Source organism: Cavia porcellus, unplaced genomic scaffold (assembly GCF_034190915.1).
Source record: "Cavia porcellus strain 051 isolate PalLab524CR breed Dunkin Hartley unplaced genomic scaffold, mCavPor4.1 scaffold_6, whole genome shotgun sequence".
Classification (NCBI taxonomy): domain Eukaryota; kingdom Metazoa; phylum Chordata; class Mammalia; order Rodentia; family Caviidae; genus Cavia; species Cavia porcellus.
Window position 1 is genome coordinate 71,513,396 of NW_026947489.1, and position 13,145 is coordinate 71,526,540.

Genomic DNA, 13,145 nt, shown 5'->3' on the forward strand with positions numbered 1-13,145 from the left:
GGCTGCTGGCCAAGCAGCTGCCCCAACCCTTAGCACCGCATCCCCGGGCTCACAAACACTGTGACCCTGCGAGCTGCCATATGGGGGGAGTGGCTCTGATGTAAGACCCTGAGGATATCCTTCCCTTGTAGCTGATCCCACAGAGCAGAGGGCTGGGGCCTGTGGCATGCAGCAGGGTGTCTCAGATGCAGACCTCAGAGCCACCTCCATGTCCAGAGGAAAGCCGAGATGAGCAAGATGCAGGTGAGGCTGCGGGAGTGCAGGCCAAGTTGCACTCCACAGCAGGCCGAGAGCAGGCACAGTCTGGCGGCTCTAGACCTAGCACATGGGGTGGGCTCCAGGACATCAGTCTTCCCATTCCCTTCTGACATGGGGACAGAGATAGGGAGAGGGTGCTGTGTGGAGCTGAGCGGAACCCGGATGGGGGAGATGACTTCCCACAGCTGGTACTGGGCGTCTTCCAGGGCCATACACATCCTTGTCTACTCTGTGCCACAAGCGCCACCTCCTTTACCTCAGTGTCCCTCCCTCAGCAGCCCTGGGCTACCTCGTTCTGATGGAAACTGGACACCCACTCTCTCTGATCCCCCATCGCCTCTCATGGGGTGACTGGATTCTGCACCAGATGCCATGCTGTGGTCTGCATGTCGACTGCTCCTCCTCTAGCAGCAACAGCAGCAGCAGCAGCAGCAGCAAATTCTCCCAACTTCCGCGGTGCTGAAACTGACTGCTGTGCCTTAGAATTTGGTAGCTGGTGCCGTCTTCAAGACATTCCTGGTTTATCCTTTATGGTTTAGCTGTGTAAGCCGCAAAATCAGCTTTCAAAGGTGTGAAGAGCCTGCTCAGATTCTGAATGATTTCATGGCCTCTCTGGCTCTGGGCTCAGGATGTCTTAGGTGTGTTAAGCCTTTCAATTTACAAACACAGTCAATACCACTGTCATTTTTTAGGCCTTGCCGTTTCCTCCAGTAGTGGCTTTGGATTTTTGTCAGACTTGTTCCTGATATCTGATGGTTTGCAGTGATATTATAAGTAACTTTACATATTTTTCCTTTTTTTAAATTCTCTGTTGCCCATGTAGAGACAGTTGTTTTCCCACAAGGCCCTCTGTCTGCTGACCTTGTGTACAGTCACTTGGTGTCACGCGATGAATTCTTTGTGGAGCAGAGGCCCCGCTGACCACAGCCTCTCAGCCTCCTTCTCTCGGCCCTGGGCACAGGGTGGGCAGCAGTGCAGATGATTGCCCTCACGTTCAGTAACTCTGGCTGGCAGTGCCCAGCGAGCCAGCGTTTCTCTCATGTGGGGCAAAGCAGCCATGACCCTGGGAGAGCCCAGTAGCACAGGCCTTGGACAGGTGGGCATTAGCATCCTAGAGACAGTGAGAGCAAAGGGAGGGAAGGCCAATGACCTTATCACAGCTGGGGAAGCCAGAGCCAGACTGGGACCAGCCTTGTAGCCACTTCGTGTTCTGGGGCTCCTGCTGGCCCGGGCCTCCTTCGGGCCTCCTTCTCTGTGATGGCCGGGGTTGAGCTGACCTTGAGTGCCGAGTCAGCCACCACTCAGTGGTGCCACAGCTCTGTCTCCTGTGCTGCCAGTGCCCAAGGAAGGGTGGACAGCTCAGGCCTGCCGACTCACTGGGAGGATGGAGACACCATCTCTGGCCATGCCCTGTGCAGCAGTCCACTCCATCAGGTCCAGTAGGGCTTGTCCCTAGCACCACGTGGCAATGGGACAGACTGCACGTCACCCATGAAAGTTGGAGAACTTAGCCTGGGGTCCCCAGAGCTCGTCCACACAAAGGCAGAGCCTGGAAAAGCCAAGCGGAGTCACAGAGGATGCCTAGAGATGGTCGTGTGCTCTGTCCCTTTCTGGACCTGACAGGGACTGTCCTCCATCTGTCCTCACCACTGAAGGGTGTCTGAGTGGGTCACTTCTTCCCACCCTTTTGGTCCGCTGGGCCGCCCGTTCCCCTGCCACCTCGCCAGGCCAGTGTGGGTTAAGGTGCTTGGAGCCCTGGGTGGTCTCTCAGGTCGCTCTGTAGGAGCAAGTCTAGAGCTGCAGCCTGGGCCTGTACTGTGCAAACCCTGCTGGCCTCCCAGCTGTCCCCGTATGTATATCTCCAGCACTGGCCTTGTTCTCTGATGCCTCCTCCCAGATGCACTTCCTACTCAATTGGACCAGGCTGGGATTGGGGGGCAGCCTCTTGGGTGTGGCCCTCTCCTGTTGTGCCCCTCCCCCTGCTGTGCTCCACTCCCCACTGTGCCCCTTCCCTGTTGTGCCCCTCCCCTGCTCTGTCCTCACCCGGGCTTGGCCACATGGATCTGTGCACTGCCCCTCAGATTTGCCTTGTGTTTTGGCTTAGGCTTTGTTTGGAAATACTTCTTGGAACAAGCTAATTATTATAAAATTCTCTACTGAGTTAATCAACAGAGAATTAGAAGCAATTGAGTTAAACACACCTACTGAGCCCAGGATGGTGAAGCTGATTAACAGAATCATCTTACCCTCATCTCCATCTCCATCATTGAAAGCTGTTTTCCCTTCTGAATTTTCTTAAAGCTCTCAGTCAGCCACTGACTGCTCCATGCTGTGGAGGCCCGCAGGGTGCAGGGCAGGCCAGTCTGTCAGGGAGAGGCATGGCTCCACCTTCACACTGTGGCCATCAAACGGAGGCAAGTCACAGTGCCTAGCAGGAAGGACCCTGGGGCCCCCATGATGGCTGTGAGGGTCCCCTTCCCAGGTCTCAGCCTCAGGACAAGGAGCTTGCTGTCAGACCCTGGCAAGGCCGGCTCAGTGCACGTTAACCCGGCTTCTGGGGAGCGAGCAGTGGGGACTGAAGCCTATACACAGTGGAGGGGTTTCCTGTGTGGACGGCCTGGGAAGTGGGGCACGTGGCCCTCAGGGGTCCCTAAAGCTTGGGGACAGTGCCAGGAGCTATGTGGGCAGAGCTCAGCCTCAGGCCCCACTTCTCGAGGGGCAAGCATTGGTGCTGGATATCGCCTGGCAGGTGCGGGAGGGAGTGCTGATTCTTCCTCTCCAACATACAGCACATAGTAAGTAGGTGGTAAGCAAAGACTGTTCAATCTGCTGCATCCTGGGAGCCAGCCAGGAGACCTCATGGCTGCTTGAGGTGGCCGAGGTGAGCAAGGCAGCCGCCGTTCCAGGCGTGGTATATAGGGCTGCTGGCTTGAGGTGATGGTGTGGTTGAGGGAGGAGGCCAGCAGTCAGATCTGAGTGGCAAGGCAACAGTCAGGAGCCACTGCCAGAGCCAGCAGTATGCACGGTCAGTCGGGGCAGAATCCATGCACCAGCATCCCACTGGGAATTCACTGGCCCCCTCTAGCACCAGGCCATGTGGCTGGCTCACGGCAGGTGGGATGTGGGACAGTGGCCCCATGGATCAGGGCCGGCTCGTGCTGGAGCTCCTTTTGGGCAGGGCTGGATGCCATCTCTTGGGTCACTGACTGGTTTCTCCATTAGTGACCAATGGCCTGGGGCCAAGACTGCTGTGCCGGAGCCCTTGGAACATCTCTCGGTGATTCTGGCAGAGGAGCTGCCATGGGTAGAGGGTAGGTTGTGTGGAGGAAGGAGGAACTCTGAGCATGGAGAGGCCCCTTCTGAAAAAGCGGTCCCCTCTCCCTAGAGGGGTACCAGACACCTGGCACACACAGCGGGCCAGCCAGAAGGCACTCATGCACATGGGAGGCTGGATTCTCGACTCCCAGGAACCCTTGCTGCACAGGTTGCCCTCCCTCCCACCTGTCCAGGCCCTGCTGGAAGACAGCGTCCTTCCCAAGGTCCAGACAGTACTCAACCCTTGATCTGTGCAAGCCCTGGAGTGCTGAACAGGCAGGGTGGATTCTCGTCTCCTGTTCAGGCCTAGGTGGGCTCTGCCCACAGCAACCTTGTGCACAGCTCCAGTTCTGAGTGTGAGGCCATGATGGGTTCGGGTGGACGGGGCAGGATTCACATGACTCAGATACACACAGCACCACCGCCTCTCAACCTGTACGTGCTACTGTCCCTAGACACAGGGCACTGTCCCTGCCCCATGCTCCTGGGACCACTGCATCTGCTCATGTGGCCATGGGCACAGGGACAGCAGAGCCCTGCTGGGCTCGGCATGCATTTGGGGAGCTTGCTGTCACAGCTCGGAATGGAATGGAATGCACAGGCCTCTAGGCCATTAGGGTGACACAGGCTGCTGGGCTGCAGGTGGTGGGAAGGGCAGTGGCCTTCCCAGGACTTCTACCTGAGGTTGATCACAAGTCTGGTCCCCAAGAGCCCAGCACAGCCTCTGCATCTGTGGGGTGTCGGGAGTGTGCAGGGCGCGGTGGGCATGGCTGAGTGTGGCGAGTGGTGTTTACATGGTGGGTGTGCATTGTGTGTGCATTCGGGGTGGGTCAATAGCAGGTCTGGGGCATGGGGTGGTGTTGCCTGTGTTCAAGGGGGCATGTGGGATGCATGCACAGAGTGGTTTGTGCAAAGCTGTGCATGTGTGTGCCATGTTGTGTGGAATGTGTGTAGAGTGTGCTGTGTGTCTAAGTGTGTTCTGTCTGTGCAGGTATGTATGAGAGCAGTGTGTGGGAAGTGTGTGTAAGGGTGCAGCACTGTGGAGTGTGTGTGTGTACATGTGCTTTGTGGGCAGTGTGTGTGGTATGCAGTGTGATGTGGAATGGACACGGTGTGTGTAGAGTGTGTGGTGTGATGTGTGTGGCCCGGTGTGACACGTGTGCGATGTGTTGTATGCACATTGTAATGTGTGTGCATTGTGTGTGCACACGTCTATAGCCTCTCGACCCCGCCCACCATGTGGCACCCAGCCTCCTGGGAGGAGCGTGGAGCTGCACTGCAGGGCCAAACCCAGCTGGGCCCAGACCCACCCAGGGCTACCAGAGTGAGTTGCTCCCACCCTGCTGGGGCAGCACACGTGGCTCTGCTTCCCACTCCCGTTCCTTTGCTTCTTCTTTTCATCGACTGTTTAATGGAAAGAAAAGCTGTCAATGGATCCCGGATTCCTCATGGGGCTCATGTCCTGGCAGAGGCAGTGCCACTGTGGGCAAGGATTCAGGGTTGCAAACTTGCCCTGACCCAGGCCTTTGTCTTCAAGGGCAGCTGAGTTTCCCTTCTCAAAGGTGTTGGGAGCTCCCAGCTGAGTTCTGAGCCCCTGGGGCACTGTCAGCCGTGTGTGTGTGTGTGTGTGTGTGTGTGTGTGTGTGTGTGTGTGAAAATAGTCCAGGACTTTTTGTCCTGTTAACTAAGAGAAAATGCACACATGTATTTTCTGACATCCACCACTCAAAGACAGCTGAAGCAGTTTTAGTTTACTTTTCCCCCCAGAAGATCACTACAGCTGTAATGCAGATCTGGAATCCATCCCAGAGAATCCTGTTCCATAAAAGCTAAGCACAGTGAGAGCCAGGAGCAGTGGAGAGCTCCCTGGCAAGCGCTGCGGAGCCCTCAGTAGCCCAGCAGCTGGGAGCCAAGAGCCCAGAGCTGCAGGGCTGGAGGAGCAAGGCTCCGGCCCTTTCGGCCTCTTCAGGTCTGGGCGGCCCTGCTTCCCATCTGAACCCGGGATGGCATGAGATTGCGCATGCACACTGACACACACTGGTTTAGCACTGAAAAGCTTGGTGGAGAAAGTCTTCCAAAGGCACAGACAGCAGGATGCGTCCAGCTGGGAGCAGATGCCCATCTGGCCGGCAGCTCAGGGTAGACTCGGGACTTGGTCCTGGGGTGTTTGGCCTTTGCTTCTTCCAAATCCAAGAGCACCCTGCACCCAGTCCTGCACACGGCTGTGGTTTGGCTGGGCCTCAGTCTGGGCCTAGAGCCCTGCAGGTTCCCAGGGAGCCTGCACCCACATGCAGTCTTGCTCACCCCACAGCGTGGTCCTTCCGAGGGGCCTTGCCCTCAGCCCCATGGGCTCTCCCCTCCAGCTTGGCCTTCCCATCTTGGAGCCAGGCCCTGCCCCACCAATCTCCCTCCTGAACACACTTGGGCCCACTGGTCAGTGTAGCCCACACTCGCCGCCCCACTCCCTCAGCCTCCTGTCCCCTGGCACTGCTGCGGTGGCTTCCTCATGTGTCCTGGAGTTGTCGCTGACCCCACTGAGTCACTGCCAGGGGTGTCTATTGGGCTTCACCTTGTGTGATTTTCACACTGCCCTCCACAGTGACCGTGCATCCATCTGTCCATCCGTCTGCCTATCTATCCACCCACAAGTGCACCACGAGGTTGTTCCATGTTTTGTCTGGCTCAGGCTTTCTGGCTTCTGCTCTGGCCCTGCACACCTCCCCTGCCATCCTCTGGATCCTGCACCCAGCCCCTTCTCCTATGCACCATGCCCCCTTGCCACACACCCCTACCTCACCTGTCTACAGAAAGGTGTGGAAGGATCAGCCTAGCAGCTTCATTTCCAACACTAACCACTGGAACAGCTAGGTGCATCTCAGCCAGAGGCTGGGTGCATAAGTGAGGGCGCAGCACAGCAAGAACAAACCGCACGTGCTGGTGGGCTAGAAGCACCTTTTCATCGGAAAAGCCACGAATGTGGGCTCAAGTGTGAGTCGAGGGCCACTGGAGCAGTAGCCTATGGTCAGCACCCCAGCAAGGAGCACCTGCTTCCCTCGGGGGCAACGAGCCACCTGCCCCAGCACCTCTGTGAGCCAGCACCCTCCCCTGCAGATGCGGGCCATGCCAGGAGAAGGAACCTGATTTCCTTGGACCAAGTCCCCAAGTTTAGGAATAAACCCCATTTTCAGCGTTTCCTGAGCCCAGGTGCTCACAGGGACCTTAGCCAATTCTCTCCATGGAAATTTCTGTAAAATGAAAATGTTTCATTTCTGAGAAGCATGACCTAATCACAAGTTATTGTGGCCATTGAGAAATGAAATGTTTAATTGCTAAGTAAAACAAATTAAAATTCATTTAATCTCAAGAAAAATAAAATTGAGCAAAACTTTACACATGTGTAAACACACACACACATATATTGCATGTATACTCACCTGATGAAGTACTTTCATTTCATGGGTGGCTTAATTGTAAAATTCTGATTCTGTCTTCCATCTGATCTGCGTGAGCAGCCTTTTCTTGTGTCTTGAGTCCTGCCTTAAGATGCAAAATAACACCAGAGGCCGGTGGGCAGCACTGCTGTCCTCGGCCCCTTCCCAGCAGCACTCGGTCCCCAGGTCCCCACGCTTTGCTTGAGCTTCCCTGGCAGGGCACTTGGCAGTTGCCCTGACAAGAATGAGCCATCTGAGGAGAGCACCCCACTTGTTCTACACAAATCAGTGCACCATGTCTTATTTCTTTAACAACTACAGCAAATCTGATTTAAAAAATTTTTGGTTTTGAAATTGAAACAAAAGACCTTACAAAAAAGTGAATGAATTAATGGGTACAGATAAAATATGATTGAAATTATGGTTAATATTCAAATTAGAAAAAAATCATTACAGTAAAGATATTTGCCCATGAATCCCCTCACAACCCTCCCCTGGTTCCAGACACACTCATCCCATCACTCCTGCAGCTTTCTGAAGCCTGCTGGAGTCCTCTTTCCTGAGGGTCTTCTGCTATGCCGTCCTGGTTGTCTGAAGGTGTCCTTTTCAGGGTCATTTTGACTTTGGGCTTTGGGGAAACGTGGTGTCAGAGCCAGGCCGGTGGATAAGGTGGATGACGATACTATGTCTTGGTTTCTTCCTCTTCCTCCTCCTCTTTCTTCTCTTCTTTTCTTCCTCCTCCTCCTCTTTCTCCTCCTCTTCTTTTTTTTTTTTTTTTTTTTTTTTTTTTTTTTTTTTGAGACTGGGTCTTGCTATGCAGCTTGAACCCACCGTGTAGCCCAGGCTGGTCTTGAACTCACAGACTCATGTTTTTGTCTGACAGAAACTGCTATAAGCATTTTGAACCAATTCAGGGCATTGAGCAGCCACATGAAGACACAACAGCAGACTTACAGAGCTGCTCCGCAAAGTGACCAGAATGATGGGCCCGTGTTTGCAGTGAGGGGAGGGCGTGTGCTCTACTGTGATACCATGTTTTGAACTGAGTGTTCACTGTGTATTCTGGTGTCCTTGTATCATCACCAAGTGAGCTCACTGTCCCCAGGAGGCAAGGGCAGCATGGCACCTCAGAAGTCCCTCGGCCCTCCCATCACTCCCCCAAGGCCACCGTCAGTGCCATCATCGCCCTAGGTGAGTGCTGTCTTTCTGAGACTTCTAAGGCAGCACCGTGCAGCACAGAGTCACCAGTGCCTTTCCTCGCTGGCCTGACAGTCTTGTGAAGCCACTCATGGTGCTGTGCACAGCTGGACCTGGCTGTCCTCGGTGCTCGCTTCCACTGACTCCCATTCTCCCTCTGTGTGGCTAAGGGGTGCGTGCCTGTGCCAGTGCTGGCTGAGCAGGCAGCGCATTGAAGATGCTTCTCTGTGCCCTCTGCACAGAGTCTGCCTGGGATTCTGTGGCCTACACACCCGTGAGTAAAGCACTACGCTCGTGTGGCCTTTGCTCCAGTAGGTGACACCTCCCATGGCCCCATTAACGATTTGCTCTCCCCCACTGGCCTCCTTCCTGCAGGGCAGTGCTTCACTGCCTGCAGGAAGGCCCTAGGTGGTTTTAATTTGCACTTTTCTGATGACTAAGGCTTTTCCATTTGCTTTTTGGGCACTGGATGTCCTTTTGTGACACTCCATCAGGGTCCATTTTTCCATTCTGATGTCTTGCTTCCCGATGTGTGTGTGTCCTCACAGTGCATCCTCTGCAGACACAGCCATGCAGACGTCTTCCGCTTCAGGCTCTGCCCTGCTCTGCGTCTCGCCCTCCATGCACTCTGCCTGGTCCCTCTCCCCAGACTTGGCCCTGCCGGCTGCCCTGTAGGTCTCCGGGGCCTTTAAAAGATTCCCCAGCTTTCCTGGGTGTTTTGGAGAAGAACCTGGGAAACTCCCGGCAATGGCCACTCGCCCTTCAGGTTCACTCTTCCAGCTTTTCCATGCTTCTAGACATGTCCTCCAGTGTCATTTCTAGACTTAATATTGTAAACATTCTACACTAATTTTTATTGCAGATGGCTGTTTAGTGACCTTACATCTGGGCAGTGGCATTCTGTGGTTTACAGCTTGAAGCCCCTTTTACTGTAATTACGTTACATGCTATTCACTGCAGGTGCAAGGGCTTGCCTAGCATGTATAAAGCCCTGGGCTGAGTCCCCAGTACTGCCACACAAAACAGTCAACAAACTAAGAATAGAAAAGAATATAAACCAGCCTCTGATCCCATCTTACAGCTACCTCATGATTAGTGGTGAATGATTGGGTGCTTCTTCCCAAGATCAAAAACGAAACAAGATGTCCATTCTTACTACAGCAATTCACCACTGGTGAGGGGTGCACCGAGGAAAGAAAATTTATCCAGATTGGAAGATGCAAACTTTAATCTGTATTTTCAGACAACATGAGTATATGTGAATAAAATCGGGTAAGATCTAAATGAAAGTTAGAAGTAGTAACTTTGTTTTTATATACATAGCAGAATATGCAATTTCTTCTTTATTCATAGCATACTTATTCAATAGCTGTTTTATTAATAGACATTTTGTTTCCAGTCTTTTGTTGTTACAAATAATTGTGGAATTACAAAGTTTCATGAATGTGTTTCCAACATTTGTGTTTTGTATTCTGTCTTTGAAATACGTTTTCAGAAGTTGGGATTGTTGGGCGCAAGGTATGGTTTAGTGGTAGAGAGCTTGCCTCGCATGTGCAAGGCACTGGATTTTATCTCCAGCACCACGGAGAAAGTGAGATTGGGTCCATAGGAAAATCTGGAGGCGGGTCCAAGCAAGGTCTGCAGCGGTCATTTAGGGCTGTCATTCCATACAGCTAGGCACCATGTGAGAGCGCCCCCACCCCATCTCTCTCCAGAGTTGCTCAGGGCTCAGCGGTCTCAGCGGTCTCAGCGCGGGTTTGTGCAGTTAGGAGCCATGCAGAGAGTGTTCACGTGGCACAGCTAACTTACACATCTTTTCTGAGCCTCACTAGCTTGTTCTCTGTGTGTTTTGTTTCTGTAGGCAGGGGCTGAGCAAGCTTTGTTTTTTTTCACTTCAATTAGATTTTATTGGTACATTTCGGACATACCTAATGATCATCAGAGAGGATTTGTACCTATACATGGTACTGTTTCCTTTCCCATTCCCCTACTCTCCGTTCAATGCCTCCTCCCCTTACCCATTTACAAAATTTCGTTTCCATGTTTTCTTTGTTTTGTGTTAAGTAATCAGATTTACAGTCTTTTCCCTTTTTGCTTCTTGATTTTTGAGTCATAATCAGGAAAGACCTGTTGAGTACATAGAAAAAAATCACCCTGGGCTGGGGATTTAGCTCAGCAGCATAAGCACCTGCCTTGCAAGCAGGCAGTCATGAGTTTGATCGCCGGTACCAAAAAACAAAAAACAAAAAACAAACAAACAAACAAAAAAAAACCCCCAAAAAACAACAACAAAAAAAACCACCCAAAATCACCCATCACTTTTTTGATATAGGCATTTGTTTTTGCCATCAATTGCTGATCCTTTTAATCCACACTGTGAATAAGGAGGGGAGGCTCCATCACCTACCAGGCCAGCCACGTGCAATGTGGCCAGCGGCGGTATGCTGGAGCCCTGCAGCTTGCCTGCCCCCGCAGCCCCAGCTCTGAGGTGACCCGCCGCGCCCACGGTCTGACCTTTGATGCGTGGCCCAGTCCCACCCAGCAGAGATGCCAGTCAGGCCCACAGCCATGTAGTGGCGCATGCGAGGCCTGGCATCCTGGTCCAGGGGTGAGGGCGCCTGAGAGGTGCCCTAGCACAGTTACCCGCTGAGAATTCCTCTGAGGCCACAGGACCCCGCCCCCGGCCTCACTCATTGGGTGCTCCAGCCCCTGGCCTCACTCACTGGATGCTCCCGCCCCACCCCGCGCTGTGCCCAGATTTCGCCCCACCCCATCTCTGCAGGTGCGAGGCAGCATCGCCCTGTAGACCGTCTGTGACCTGTGTTTATGGCTCATAGTGCAGCAAGAAGCAGGAGGTATAGCTGTGCAGTCCTGCTCCCTGCCGCCTCTGGGAAGGACCGCTTGCCACGGCCGGGTCCGGCCCGGTTCGGCAGGGTCCGCAGGGAGCAGTCCTTCGCGATGGACGTGGTGTCAGCCACTGGGCTCGTGGTCAACATGGCCCCAGGCATCCCTAAGCTGCTGCAGCCCCTCCAGATGCTGTACGGGGCCCTTGTAGCCTGGTTCCTACAGGTGAGGCCAGGAACCAGGGCCGGGCGAGGGGTGCGGGTCGCCCGCCAGTGGGAGCAGGGCCATGGGTCCCTCGGAAGAGCCGTACCTCACTGGCAGGCAGGAGCGTGGTGTGGACGGCAGATGGCTGGGCTGTCCTGAGGAATCAGCGTGGGGCAAAAGCAGCAATCGCCTTGGGAGCCATGTTCACGCCGCCACCTGTGCATGCAGCCTAAGGGTGCAGCGAACTGAGACACAGCATCCTGGAGGAGTGATGCCTGATATGTGGCGATCATTGTCATAGTCGTTTTGTTTGCAGCCACATAAACCGCTGGCTTCTATCATGTATTTACAGTGTGTGTGTGTGTGTGTGTGTGTGTGTGTGTGTGTGTGTGTGCAGTAATAGAAAACAGCTCACCTAAGCAAGATCCGGACACATTCTGGCCATGTGTGAGACACCACGATGAACAAGGGCCTGTTGCCAACTGGGAAATAGGCTCAACTCACTCCATAAGTTTAGAGACTCCACACACCGGACAAGAACACGAGCCTCCCTGTATCCCCTTTCTGGCAATTTCTTCAGGGCATCTGGAAGTTGGTTTAGGCTATTGAGAGGAGATTGAGAGTATCTGCGATGATCTTTTGTGATTGTTCTGCCAGTTGTTAACGTTTCCATTATTTGTGCCTGCCCTTTTCAGCTGGTTGCTACCTTGTCTGAGCATGTTCAGCCTGGGCCTGACTTTTATGGGCTCCCCTGGAAGCCTGTGTTGTTCACTGCCTGATTGGGAATCATTTCTTTTGCCATGTTCTTCTGGAGGATGGTCCTTGCTGTGAGTCAATTAACTTGTTCTTTGACTTCTGAATACATCGAGCATTCTATTATCATTGGCCCTTTCAGTTATTAACATAAATCAGTAGTTATAGTTTTCTCAAGTAATTTAATGTAATCTTGGTATTGGCAAGGACTTAAGAGCAAGCTAAGCATATCCACTTGTTAGTAGAGTTGGGGACTCATACAGCCATCTTGAAAAGCTGTTTAATAATTCTATATATCACAAGCCTTTAAAATGGGATACAAAACAGGATAACAAATAAATTGTTTTCATATGGTATGATAATGTCAGTAAACGATCTTAAATAAATTACATGTTAAGATTTTATACAAAGGTGTTAGATAAAATAGTATTTAATAGAGTAATAACTTGGCGAAACCTAAATGATCTATATTAGGGAATATCATGTTTCATCTTATTTATATCCACAGAAGAGAATAGACTGCTGTGTGTATTTCAAAGGCAGGGGGGAAAAAGGTGTTCACAATTTAATGTGAAGTGGGAAAAGTGGAAATGGACCGTGAGGTGTTGATAAACTGTGTTGTAGAAACATACAGGGCAAGAAATACCGTAAGATGGTAGAAATGTCGAGGCAAGATCAGGCATAGTGGTGCGTGTATTCCTGCAGCCCTGGTGGAGCGGGAGGCTGAGGCAGGAGAAGTGCAAGTTTAAGCCCAGCCTGGGCAACTTGGTCACTTACCAAGAGCCTGTCTCAAGAATTAATGGGGAAGGTTGAGAATGTAGTTCATTGTGAAGGCCCTGTCCCCGGTACCAAAAATAATCCTAAAACCTTATTAAAGCACCTTATTAAAGATTCCTGTGAGGACTTCTCGAATCTCACTGAACAGCTTCTTGCATGAAAGAACACCTGGAAGGGTAAGCAGAAGTGTGTGTGGGTGAAAACGTGCTGTTTCCCCTGCTCCTCTCCTTCTGCTCCCCTGCAGCTGCTTCCCAGCAGGGCTCTCAGGCTCAGCCCTGCAGCTTCACACCCTGCACCTGGGCTCACTTCCTCCCACTCCTTGAGGTTGCATGGCTCTGAGGCACTACTCCTCATCCTGGAGAGGAC